Source organism: Canis aureus, chromosome 7, assembly GCF_053574225.1.
Source record: "Canis aureus isolate CA01 chromosome 7, VMU_Caureus_v.1.0, whole genome shotgun sequence".
Taxonomy (NCBI): domain Eukaryota; kingdom Metazoa; phylum Chordata; class Mammalia; order Carnivora; family Canidae; genus Canis; species Canis aureus.
Window position 1 is genome coordinate 11,940,590 of NC_135617.1, and position 13,365 is coordinate 11,953,954.

The 13,365-nt window shown below is 34.4% G+C and overlaps 1 protein-coding gene across 1 annotated transcript in view; it reads right to left on the reverse strand.

Annotated features, from left to right (window-relative positions):
• Nucleotides 1-213: 213 nt before the first annotated feature.
• LOC144316680 (uncharacterized) overlaps nt 214-13,365 on the reverse strand; it is a 92,938-nt gene continuing 79,786 nt past the window's right edge. The window contains exon 8 of the mRNA XM_077902594.1: nt 214-557. The gene's annotated coding sequence lies outside the window, so the exon portion shown is untranslated. The remainder of the gene's footprint in view (nt 558-13,365) is intronic.

The following is a 13,365-nucleotide window of genomic DNA, read 5'->3' on the forward strand; positions in this document are numbered from 1 at the left end:
CCAAACCATCCTCATCACCACCTCTCCCCTCTGGGGGGGGTTACCAGACCTAAGCTGACTTCCAGTTCTACATGACCCATCATCTAGAATTATATGTCTGTTTTCTAAAATTTCAGTATCACATTTTACAGTGCTTAATATATGATCAATTTTAGTGCACTTATCACATAGACAAGAGAGGACAGAAGACACACACCCAGAGTTTACTCTGCAGTTGAAATTGAGTAGCCAGGTCAGGGGTGAAGAATCATTCCTGAAAAGACAGACACTATTATGCAACTGCTTCTAGAAAATGTTATTATTACTAACAGAAAGGAAACATATAGAATAAAATAAAAATGACTTATTATTAAGTATTTTCTCTTAGTCCTTGATCTCAGTTATTTTCTCCAGGTCAACTACTCTGTATTAGGCTAGGTGTAGTACTGAAGTTCTTCTAAACAGAAAAGGCCTTTATACATGAATTGGGTTCTTTCAGGATTATCAGGTAGATTTAAGAAAGTTGAGTGAGCCACCACAAAAGCATCAGAATCTTGACTTGTCTTTTCTTGAGATAACTGAGAAGAGAATAAAGAATGAAGGAGGATTGGTATCAGTGACAGTTTAGTTAGAAAAACAAACTACATTAGCTATCGCAACAGAGAACATTTAATCTAAGAGACTGATTAAACAGATATTGGAGAACTTAAATGGTGGAAGGGGAAGAAATGAAGTAAGGTAGGAGAAGTAAATGAGAAAATGGATATTGCCTTCAGAAATGGGGAAAAGGTTGGGAGTTTTGAGAACCTAGAGGTCAAGAATAGCATATATACAGATTTGTGAATCAGGCATACAGATTTTGAACAAGTCTTTTTATCAGTAAGTAATGAATTCAGAATTTATTCAGATGTGATCAGATTTGCTTATCCTAGTACTCTGTCATTGGACTCCAATTCCATCCCCCCAAAAGGTATTTTGTTCTTTTTTGTTTATGGCTTTACATTGTCTTCTTATTCTAGAGCCAATATTTGTTATATCTCCCTCAAATACTTCATCTTTTCCTTAACTTAATCTTATTAATCCACCTTTCATACCAAATACTGCTGCCAAAGTTACCAATCTCCCTCTATAGTTTATCTTCTTAGTGATGACTCCTCTCATAAGGCCTCCATGACTTTGTGCTGCCAAAAGTCTTATTAGCTGAAGCATTGTGCCTGTTGTTCACTGCTGAGAGTTTTGTATATAGGATCACTGTAATCTTTGTGTGTGAGGATTCCTTATCTAGAGTAGAAGGAGGAGTGAATAAAACTAATAACTATTTTTCATTTCTCATTAATAACTAATAAAAACAATTCATTTAATTCCTATGTTATGAAACTCAAACATAAGGAGCATAGGTAAAGAAATAGTGAGAGACTAAAGAGAACAATTTCTGGGAACTGGGTGGGGAATATAGGATAAAAATGAGGGTTCTATGTGAAACTTAAAGGCAGTGCATAAAAAATCTGCTTGTGAATTTTATTATCTGAGCAAAGAGAAATACTGACAAAAATCAACTAGTTGCTATTTGCTAAAAAGGCAGCTATTCAGGACAATGGTTTTCTAATCTCCTTTGTGAATATAAGTTAAGGATATGTTACAGAGGCCACAGTTTTAGCACCACTTATAAATTCTTCTGGATATCACATTTAAAATGGAATCATTAAATTGTCTTTGTAAGTCTACCAGGATTGCATGCATGCACAGTATAACTATGTTGACCTGGCAATGAGAATAGAGTAAATTAAACCCAGGCACCCCTTATTCCAAATCCTTTGGTACTTTTCCCACTAAATTCTACTTCTTAATATAGAATATGTTGGCACAGCTTATGTAATAGTATATTCAAGGTGAGAGAAAGAATAAATGTACTATTCAGATACATTCCTGTTTTAAATTTCATAAGACAAATACTTTTAGTATGGTTTAGTTTCAATATCCCAATTCACTTATTATTCAATTCACTATGCAGTGATATGAATAGAAAAAAATGAAGTTAATACCATCTACTGATCTGGCTTTCCCACTAGAGACCAGCTTTCTTACTAATTCAGTCATCTTCCTCTTACTAGATAAATTTGTGCAGCCACTCAGTCTTTCACGCTAATTGAAAAAATGCTGATTTTGTGCACTGATGGACTACAAAACTTCATTGGAGAGTTTCTGTGATCATAAGTACATTTGATCATTTTAAATAGAGCTCAGGGACCAGATAGCATAGAGACTAATTCATCTCTGTTTGGAAGGTCTGTACCCAGCATAAAGAGGCATTTCTAATTCTACTCATTACTTCTTCTAAGAAAAAAAAGTATTTTAAGTATTTTATCAGAGTTCTAATAAGAAAAAAAATCATTTAAATAATGTAATCTAAAGTCTATAGCTGATTTTTGGATATCATAATTAGAATGCACAGAAATAATCAGTGAATAAAATTACTAATGGGCTTTAACGTTATCTTATTTTTATTTAAATTAGATGTCAAAATTAATTTTTAAGAGTGTACAATTCATGCCTTCATATCTCACCAATCTGTGGGTACAAATAATGTGAGGATTATTTTAACATCAATGGTACATTTTCTTGTCTTCACAGCTGTGGTTCAGCTTGTAGATCTTTGTTCTATTTGCCATTTTAAAGGAGCCACACAGACACTAACTAAAGACATTCTGATACCCTTAAAGTAGATAATACTTAAAATTTTTGTCCCAAAATGTAAGCCTGCATTGGTAATAACTGCCTTTCTCCAAACACTGTATTTACTTGTATCCTGAAGCATTATTGTTTCCCTTGAACAATGATTATGTGGCAGGCTTTGCATTTTAGATGCTTGGGAATTTAATGATGAATAAGAGCATAAAGGAAAGACTCTGCTCTCATGAACTATGCATCTTCAGAAGATGATGAGAGATGAATAATAAATCAGGAGACATAAAAAGAGAAGGAAAGAAATTGTAAATGAGATGAAAAAATAAAGAGGTGGATGTAGTAGAGAGTGATAAGGGCAGATGCTTTTTTATACAGAAGGATCAGGGAAAGCTTTCCTAAAAAAAAAAAAAAATCTGCCCTGAAGAGAAACCATCTACAAAACAAGCAAACAAATGAACCAAAACTAAAGAAAAAGTGTTGAAGATAGGAGGCACTGTAAATGAAAATCACTTAAGAGAGAATAAATGGGTTGAATTAAAAACAAATAAAAAACATAAAGGTGATGAGTGAACTGTAACCAGAACCTTTGAGTCACTCACGGAAACAGTTAACTACGGGGTTTTCTCCCACAGCTCCCTGACATAGTGCGTCCTTCTCTAGATCTACCAAAAATAAGCTGCTTTCCTACTCCTTTTAAAAATAGAATCTTATATGATGTATAGGTATCTGTTATGATCCCATTAGAAAATAGAAACCAGTTCAAATAATTCAAGAGAATATAATAAAAGGACAACTTTTAGACATGTGGGAAAAGTTAAGACATCCAATAAGTGATATTAAAGCAATCAGACTAACAATATCTAAAAATTGCTCTCACCTCTAAGAATAAAGAGATAAATTTGGGAAATTATACTTTTGGAATCCAGAGAGAGCTAAAATTATTGAGTAGTGGACAAGAGGAAATAAAAGTAGTGCAAGAGAGATTCAGCTGCTGCCAAACAGGCTGGAACAGAGGGCAAGAGGGGGAAGACTATCCCAGCCTCTCCTTGTCTCTCTCACCTCCCCATCTCTTGTCAATATCTCTCACTGGCTGAACACAATAACATACTAGCTAACAAAGGAGCACAAGAAATGCAGTGACTTAGGGTAAACCTCTGAGGCATAGAACAATAATGAAAGAGATGAGAAAACATCTGAGGTGTGGGAGGTGCTAACAAAAGAACAAGCATAGCATGCAGCTAGATACTTGTGGATAAGATAAAGAAAGGTATATTCTAAAAATACAATATGTGAGAATCAAATTCAGATAAGCAAAATTTCCTTACACATATCAGTGAAATTCATTAAAAAAGAGGCCAAAAGTTATCCCTGACTTGGAAATATGTCCTTATAAAATTTAAAATTATAAAAACACTTTATTGATTGAGATTAGTCATTTGTCTAAATCCAGCCCTAAGACATAATTTGCAACATTATTAGTAAACAAGTTAGGGAGAGAGATTTCAGTTTTCTTTTGGGAGGAAAATTGGGAAGTAGATAGCAACAACCAAAAACTGTAGCAACCAGACATAAAGTTTATTTGATGACTGCTTAATGGTTATTATTTTGACAATGAATGAAAATCTATAACTGTGATTATCTTGAAAACTTTTAGGGAAAAGTATACCTCAATCTGATTGATTAAATCAGAATAAATCTTAATAAGAAATTTGGTCTTTTCACACCCTCTGGTCTCAATAAGCAAATTTCTCACTCATTAATTCAGTTTTATTCCAGGATCCCACTAAGATACTAAAGTAGAGTGCGTTCTTGGCTCATTCCACCAAGATCTCAAAGCACTATGAGAGTGGTGGGGCGGGGCGGGGGTGGGGGTGGGCGGGGATCAAATAAGGAAGTAGTGAGTGGAAAGTTCTTTTGAACTACCATAATAAATAAGCTAGTAGTATTAATCTTTTTTATTTTTATTTTTATTTTATTTTATTATTTTTTTTAGTATTAATCTTTTTTAAAAGATTTTATTTATTCATAAGAGACAGAGAGAGAGGGAGAGAGAGAGAGAGAGAGAGGCAGAGGGAGAATCAGGCTCCATGCAGGGAGCCTAATGTGGGACTCTATCCTGGGTCTCCCGGACCACACCCTGGGCTGAAGGTGGCACTAAACCGCTGAGCCATCCAGGCTGCCTGTATTAATCTTGACCAGGAGGCTTCTGGCATAGTTGTTTGAGAAAAAAATAAAATCTGAAAAGGGCTGCTCCTGTTCTGCTCTTGCTTCTCTACCATCTTTACTTGAGATGATCAGAGTTGTCTTCTATACTTGCAGATGTTCAAACCAATGATCCAGTTGACCTAATGTGTAAAATCAAGGTAGTACAAAGATTTTCAAATATGAAAAACTGGAAAAACAGGGAAGGGTTTTGACTGCTTAAGATGGTGATTTCCATAACCTTCTCTCCTTAGACCACTAGAGTAGGTGGGCTGAACTATATGGAGTGAAGCTTTCACTGACTATAAACAGCTTCATAAAATACATGAAATAACTGTCTTCAGAAATTGGACAAAGGCAACACAGAACTGTGATCCTTGATAGAAGGAAAACAAACAATATGAGTCTCAAGATGACATTATATAAGAACAAAGAAAGAAACAACTGCTCTGTGACAACATCCAGAAAATGAGAATTAAAGTCACAGATTAGGAGAGAGTATTTGTGAAAGACACAGATTATACAGGGCTACTATCATATATATATGATATATATTTAAAAATGGAACAAAGGCCTAAATAGAGATCTCAACACAAAGAAATACATCTGGCAAGTAATCATATGACAATATATTCCACACCATTTGCTCCACATCATTTGTTATCAGGGAAATACACAGTAAAACAATGAGATGCTATTACTAACCTACTAGAATGGCCAAAATCAGGAACGCTGACAATACTAAATGCTGACAAGGATGTAGAGCAATTCACATTCATTGTGGTAAATACAAAATGAGAATACAAAATGGTAATGCCACTTTGGAAGACAGTTTGGCAGTGTCTTGTAAAACTGAATATACTCTTGCCATGTGATTCAGGAAACATACTCCTTGATATTCACCCAAAGGAACTGAAAATGTATGGCCACACAAAAGCCTGCATATGGATGTTGATAGCAGCTTTACTCATTAATTGACAAAACTTGAAAGCAATCAGGACACCTGTGTGGCTCAGTGTTTGAGTGACTGCCTTCAGCCCAGCACGTAATCCTGGAGTCCCAGGATAGAGTCCCACAAAAGGCTCCCTGAATGGAGCCTACTTCTCCCTCTGTCTGTGCCTCTGCCTCTCTCTTTCTGTGTGTTTCTCATAAATAAATAAAGTCCTTTTAAAAAAAATAAAAAAAATAAATAAAAACAAACAAAAAGCAAATGTTTAAAAAAAAACTTGGAAGCAATCAAGATGTTCTTCAGTAGATAATGGATACATAAGCTGTGGTACATTCAGGCAATGGAATATCATTTAATGCTAAAAAGAAATGAGCTATCAAGCCATGAAAAGACAGGGAGAAATCTTAAATGCATATTTCTAAGTGAAAAAAAGCCAATATAAAAAGATAATATATATACTGTATGATTTTAACTCTAAGGCATTTGAAAAAGGCAAAAATATGTGGGACAGTAAAAACGAGGCATAAAAAGGTTGTCCACACATTTTTAGGACAGAGAAACTATTTTGTATAATTGTGTAGAGCTGGATGCATGTCATAAATTTGTCCAAACCCATAGAATGTCCAACACCAAGAGTAAATTAATATAAACTATGGATATAAACTATGTCCATCAATGTAGGTTTATCAATTATACCAAATGTGCCATTCTGATGGGGGGGATGCTAAAAATGAGGGAGGTTTTGCATGTGAAGGGGCACGGACTACATGGGAAATATCTCTACTTTTCTTTCAATTTTGCTGAAATTTAAAGTGCTCTAAAAAGTTATCTTAATAAAAATTAAAAACCTGATAGTATATTCGCCCTACTATATTTTATTATTATTATTTAAAGATTTTATTTGTTTAATCATGAGAGACACAGAGGGAGAGGCAGAGACACAGGCAGAGGGAGAAGCAGACTCCCTGCAGAAAGCCTAATGTGGGGCCTTGATCCCAGAACTACGGGATCATGACCTGAACCAAAGGCAGATGCTCAATCACTAAGCCACCCAGGTGCCCCACCTTGCTATATTTTAAATTTACTTGGCACTTGTGATCCCTTTCTTCTTTATGATTTATCCCTTTTATATTGGGTGTGTCTAACCTATGCCTGTCTATCTCATCAATGTATTTTAGAAAAACATATCTTGTCTAGTTTCACAAGTTCACAGCTTAGGATGAGTCATAACTCAAGTCTCACTCATATCTGATTAATATTTTGGATAAGATTTTGGACTAAGACTTGATGATAGAAGGACTTAAGACTTTTGTAATAGGATGAATATATTTTGGATGTGAGAAGAACACAAATTTGGGGGACTTATAATGTAGAATGCTGTGGGTTGAATTGTGTCCCTCCCCAATAATTCATATGCTGAAATCCTAATCCATGCATCCTCAGAATGTGACTGTTTTTTAGAGATAGACTCTTTATAAAGGTGATTAAGTTAAAATGAAGTAATTAGGGTGGGTCATAATCCAATATGACTGGTGTCATTATAAGAGCAAATTTAGATAAAGACATGAACAAAGGGAAGACAACATGAAAATGAAGGGAGAAGATGACCATCTACAAACCATAGTGAAAAGCCTGGATGGATCTTTCCCCCTTGACCCTCAGTAGATAGAAACTCTGATGATACTCTAGTCTCAGACTTCTGGCTTCCAGAACTGTGAGAAAACAGATGTGTGTTATTTAATTTATCTAGTCTATAATACTTTGTGGTAGCAACTCAACAGACTAATATACATCCCAAGAATTTTAATCAAGAAGGCTATTAAGAAGTATACCACTGTTACTCAAGAAACAAAGAATGAGATCTGCATGAGAGACAAATTATAATGTTTAATCTTTGTGCTTTTCTTTTTTATTTTTCTGGCTCTCTGGTTAAGGTTTCTAGAATAACTGATGCATTTTACTGCTTAATTATGAAATCAGTGATATCCGTAGTTTTTTAAAAAAATTATGTATTTATTTGAGAGGAAGGGGGAGAGAATGAATAGGGAGAGGGACAGAAGTGAGGGAGAAGCAGGGCTACCCACTGAGCAGGGAGCCCAATATGAGGCTTGATCCCAGGACCCTGGGATTATGATCTGAGCTGAAGGCAGATGCTTAATTGACTGAGCCACCCAGTGTTCCAATGTCTCTAGTTTCAATATTGGTTTTTTCATTCCATTGTTCTCTTGTGCAATACTTGGTTATTATTTATTCTTGATTTGGTACACCATACAACATATTGACCAACTGTTGAGATTTTTTACTCTGAGGTGCACCCCAGCTTCTTTTGATATCATTTTCTTGTAAGAAATCATTATTTTATCTGATTAGTTGAAGTCAACCATAAAGTAACTTATAAAGATATAGTAATCATAGCTACAGTCCAGACAGAAAAATAATGTCCTTTTAGCTAGTCTAAAAATTATTAGATTAGGGATGGGATCAGTTCTCGTGGTTTAAGTTTAGCACTCTTGCTCCCTGTTTGGACAAACTATAACCATAATCTTTCTCCTAATACTGTTTATATTATATTACTTAAGTGTGCATCCTCTCCAGGATCTTTATTGCTGCTACACAGTCACTGTCCTCTAAATGATTCAATAAATTATCTTCTAAAGAAAAACAAGAAAATCTGTTTAGAACAGTACAGTCAAAAACTGCATGCATGACCCAGACTTATCAGACAATAATACAAAACTATATTGATGACATTCTGTGATGGAAATGATCTACTGTTCGGCTTAGTCATGAATGATCAAAAAGAAACTGAGAATATGAACCAACATATGAAACAATTAGGGATCAATTATATTCTCTCTCTGTGCTAAACAATTCTGTGACCAAATAAACTTCTCTGTTTCTGTGCTCAATAATACTTGTAACTGAGGAAATAATTTAGCTACATGCTCCAGCAAATATTTGTTCCTGGAAGATTAGACTATGAGAAAATTAAATTAGCTCAGTTGCCCATATGAACGTTTTGAATATTAAGGCTTTTCCACCAATACAAAGCTACTTTGTATAAACTCTGCTCAATTCCAACGAGTCCTCTACCTAGGATAATCTATTTTAAAACCATTGAGCTCAGGTCATGAAACTCTGCATATATTATATTGTAAATCCTGATGAGACAAAACTGTTATTTACTCCATGTAATGTTCTCCATGAATAACATTAAGTCCAATAACTCAGCTTTCCTTGATCAATTGCTGGTCAATGGTTTGGACCAATACTTTTTTTAGAGCAATGAAGAATTTTAATCAGGTTTATTATATGCAAATCTACATTTCAAAGATTACCATGTACAGAGGCCAATTAATAGGTTTAAGCTTCTAAATTTTTCAGATTTATCTTTTCATAATTATTTTTCATGTAGATCTTCTTACAGTTAAAAGAATAGTTTTTAGATAGTATTCTAGGCTTACTTTATATATAAGTACAAATCAGCATATACATTATACAACCAGATCAACAGCAGGTTTTATAAACTTTCTGTGTGGTAATATTAATATTTAGGGCTATCCGAGCTAAGGACTAATCCCAATTTCAAATAACTATAAACTGGAATTGCCAACTTGAAAGGCCGGAAATCAGTCAGCCTGTTTTCCAGCAGCAATATCAGGGTCAGTAAATCCAGTCATCCAGTTTTAATGAGAAAATATTGACGTGAAAAATAATCAAATTATTTAATGGAAAATACTCCTTATTGTTCAGTGAATAATTTTATATAATTCACTAGTCAACAATTCCCATTAAATTCACACTCCTTTCAATGTACATGCAATTCATACTGCATTTAGAAGCAGTCTCAGCACATTTTTATACATTGAACTATAATCCTAACACCAACCAGCTTCTGTTCATGTTCAGAACTTGTGATTACTAGGAACATTTCTCCTAGAATTGTTCAGCCCCTAAGGCTATTGATCTGGTGCCAAACCTTGCTGCATTTCTCCATCTATTTTCTCCATTTATTTTCAACTGATGTGCTGGGTTTGACCTTTGCTTTGCTCTGTAATTTCGCTTCTCTGTGGTTTCTTATAATGAGTATGTCTATGACAATAAATCTTTCCTTGAACATAGTTCTTGAATTAACTATAATTTATAATAGAGTAGCTTATCTACCATGACTTATTTTGGGTACTTCCAAATGCTTATCTTAGAATTCTTAATTACTAACTAAACTTTTATTTATTTAAAACAGTCATATATAATCACATATTTTTTAAAGCTTTTGTGATTTATGGTCATGTGCCTACATGAGATCTTTGAATTTGAAAGCTACAAAAGTGTGTAAATCATTATAAATACTAGGTGTCATATTACTATTTTACTACAGTATGAATTTTCATTCTTTAGATAAATTGTATTATATAATTTAAATCCTTTTGATGAAATTTTTCTAGAGTCACAGTGACAGCAGGTGTTTTTGTGTAGCTATGAATGAATCTATTTACTTCATTTCTATGTTGTTGTGGTACTCAGATGATTTCTAAATACCTCTTCCCCTTTGCCTTAAATCCACTGATTTTCTGGTCCAGCCTTAAGTCATTAAAATTCCACATATGTCAATTTCCAATATTAAGAGCTTTCCTAAAGTTCAATTTCACTGAAAATTCTGCCTCTAATGTATTATTTGAAGATGATATGGAGCCAATATTAGGGATGTTGGTGGACTTCATATATGGGATGCTTCTCAACTTTTCAAAATAGCCTTGGAAATGGGTGCCTGGGTGGCTTAGCTCGTTAAGTGTCTACTTTTGACCTTGGTCATAATCCCAGTGTCCTGGGATCTAGCATAGCATCAACTTCCCTTCTCTGCAGGGAGCCTTCTTCTCCCTCCCGTTTGCCCCTCCCCCCACTTGTGCTTTCTCTTGCACATGCTCTATCAAATAAATAAATAAAATCTTTAAAAATATAACCTTGGAAAGATAATCTAAACCTGACTGATATGCATTTATTGTGTCTCTAATAGGCAAAAATAATATTTAAACTCTCTTAAAGCTTGAGATACACAATTTAAGGGAAGGTCACAAACCTAATTTAGCTCAATAACACAGCTTTGAACTTCATTGTTGGAGCCACAAAAAATCTGGTACAGTGTGGTGTCTGGTATTTATATCAAAGGAAAAATTGACCTTTCTTTGTCTTAGGCATACTCTAAACTGTATAATCTAATGGTCCTTCCACTTTTAGGTGGCAATTTGGTACTCATTCGGAATTACTCATTTTGTATCCCTGCAATGTATGTGTAATTCAAATTACAGATCCACCTATTTTTTTTTATTTTTTTACGTTTTTATTTTAATTCCAGTTAGTTAGTATACAGTGTTATACTAATTTCTGGTATGCAATGTAATGATTCAACCATTCCATTCATCACCCTGTGTTCAACAGGACAAGTGCACTCCTTAATCCCCAACACCTATTTCACCCACCCCCACACCTCTCCCCTCTGGTAACCATCATCTTGTTCTCTATAGTTAAGAGCCTTTCTCTTGATTTGTCTCTCTCTCTCTCTCTCTCTTTTAATATTAAATATTTACTATGTAAATATTAAACACACTACTGCTCAAACAATAGGCTAAATTAGAAATCAAGTGCAAAATCAAAATATGTCTCAAAACAAAAGAAAAAGAAAACAATATTCCAAAACCTATGGGATATAGCAAAAGCAGGTCTTAGAGTGAAATATATGCTATCAAGACTTACATTAAGAAAACATGTTCAAATTAACAACTTAATATTATACCACAAGGAGCTAGAAAAAGAAGGAACTTAGCTGAAATTTAGTAGAGGCAGAAATAACAAGGAAAAATCAGAAATAAAACAGAGGCCAGAATAAACAATAATATAGCATTGAGGTAATAACGAGCTTAAAAAATAAACAAAATCGGCAATGCTTTACATTAACTAAGAAAAAAGAAAGAAATCTCAAAAATCAAAATGAGAAATGGAAAAGAAAACAGATAAACACAGAAATGCATAGTGTGATAACAGATTACTATTAACTCTTACATACCAACAAACTTAGAAAAAAAAAATAATTCCCAAAAGTGCACAGGTTACCACAAGTGAATTATGAATCTTGAATCCAAGAAAATCTTGAATCCAAGAAAGAGGAAATCTTAGACCAATAATGAGAATGAAAGTTGAATTAGGAATCAAAAATCTCCCAGCACAGAAAAGCCTGAGACCACATGGTTTCACTGGTGAATTCCACCAAGCATTTAAAAAATAAAAATTAATGGCAATCAAAAAATAATAATAATTAATGGCAATCTTTGCCAAAAACTTAAAAATAATGGAATAGAGAGAATATATTTGAAATCATTCCACAAGGCCAGTACTATCCTGATACCAAAGCAGTATAAAAACAATACAAGGTCAAAAAAGGCTAGTTTGTCTGATATGAGTATTGCTACTTCAACTTTATTTTGACATCAATTTGCATGTTTCTCCATCCTCTCACTTTCAATCTGCGGGTGTCTTTAGGTCTAAAATGAATCTCTTGTAGGCAGCATATACATGGGTCTTTTTTAAATCCATTCTGACATTTTGATTGGAATGTTTAGTCCATTTACATTCAGAGTAATTGATTTATATGTATATTTATTGCCATTTTATTATTTGTTTTGTCATTGTTTCTGGAGATTTTCTCTGGTCCTTTCTTGTCTTTGTTACTTTTGGTCTCTCCATTGCACTTAAAGAGTCCCCTTTAATATTTCTCACAGGGCTAGTTTAGTAGCCATAAACTCCTTTAGTTTTGTCTGGAAAGCTCTCTCTCCTTCTATTCTGGATGATAGCTTTCGTAGATACAGTGTTCTTGGCTGCAGGCTTTTTGTATTCAGCACTTTGAATAGATACATCATGCTTCTCCCTCCTGGCTTGTCAAGCTTCCACTGAGAAATCTCCAGCTAGCCTTATGAGTATTCTCTTGTAAATTAAGGACTTCTTTAACTTGCTGCTTTTAAGATTTCTTTATCACTATATTTTGCTATATCGCTATATTATGTCTCGGTGTTGGCCTGCTTTTAATGGGAGTTGATTTTGATGGGAGTTCTCTTTGCATCTCCTAATCTGGGTATGTTTCCTTCCCCAGATTGGGGCAATTTTCTACTATTATTTCTTGAAATAAATGTTCTGCTCCATTTTCTCTCTCTTCTTCTGGGACTCCTCTAATACGAATGTTATTGTATTTGATGGAGACACTGAATTCCCAAGTCTATTCTCGCGTTGCATAATTCTTTCTCTCTTTTGTTCAGCTTTATTATTTTCCATTGTTTTGTCTTCTACATTTTTAATTCCTCTGCTTCTTCCATCCTGTTGCTCATTGTCATCTCCTTTGCTCCAGGGAAATGTCTCTGTGAATGCTTCCCCTTAGGGAAGCACACAGAGAAGAGCAAATAATATCCCCTACTGTGTGCCCCAGGCATTTTTCAGATGCTGTTTCCACACTGTCTGCCCCAGGTTGTTTGTCTGCCTTCTCTCCAGAAGCAGCACAGTGCCCT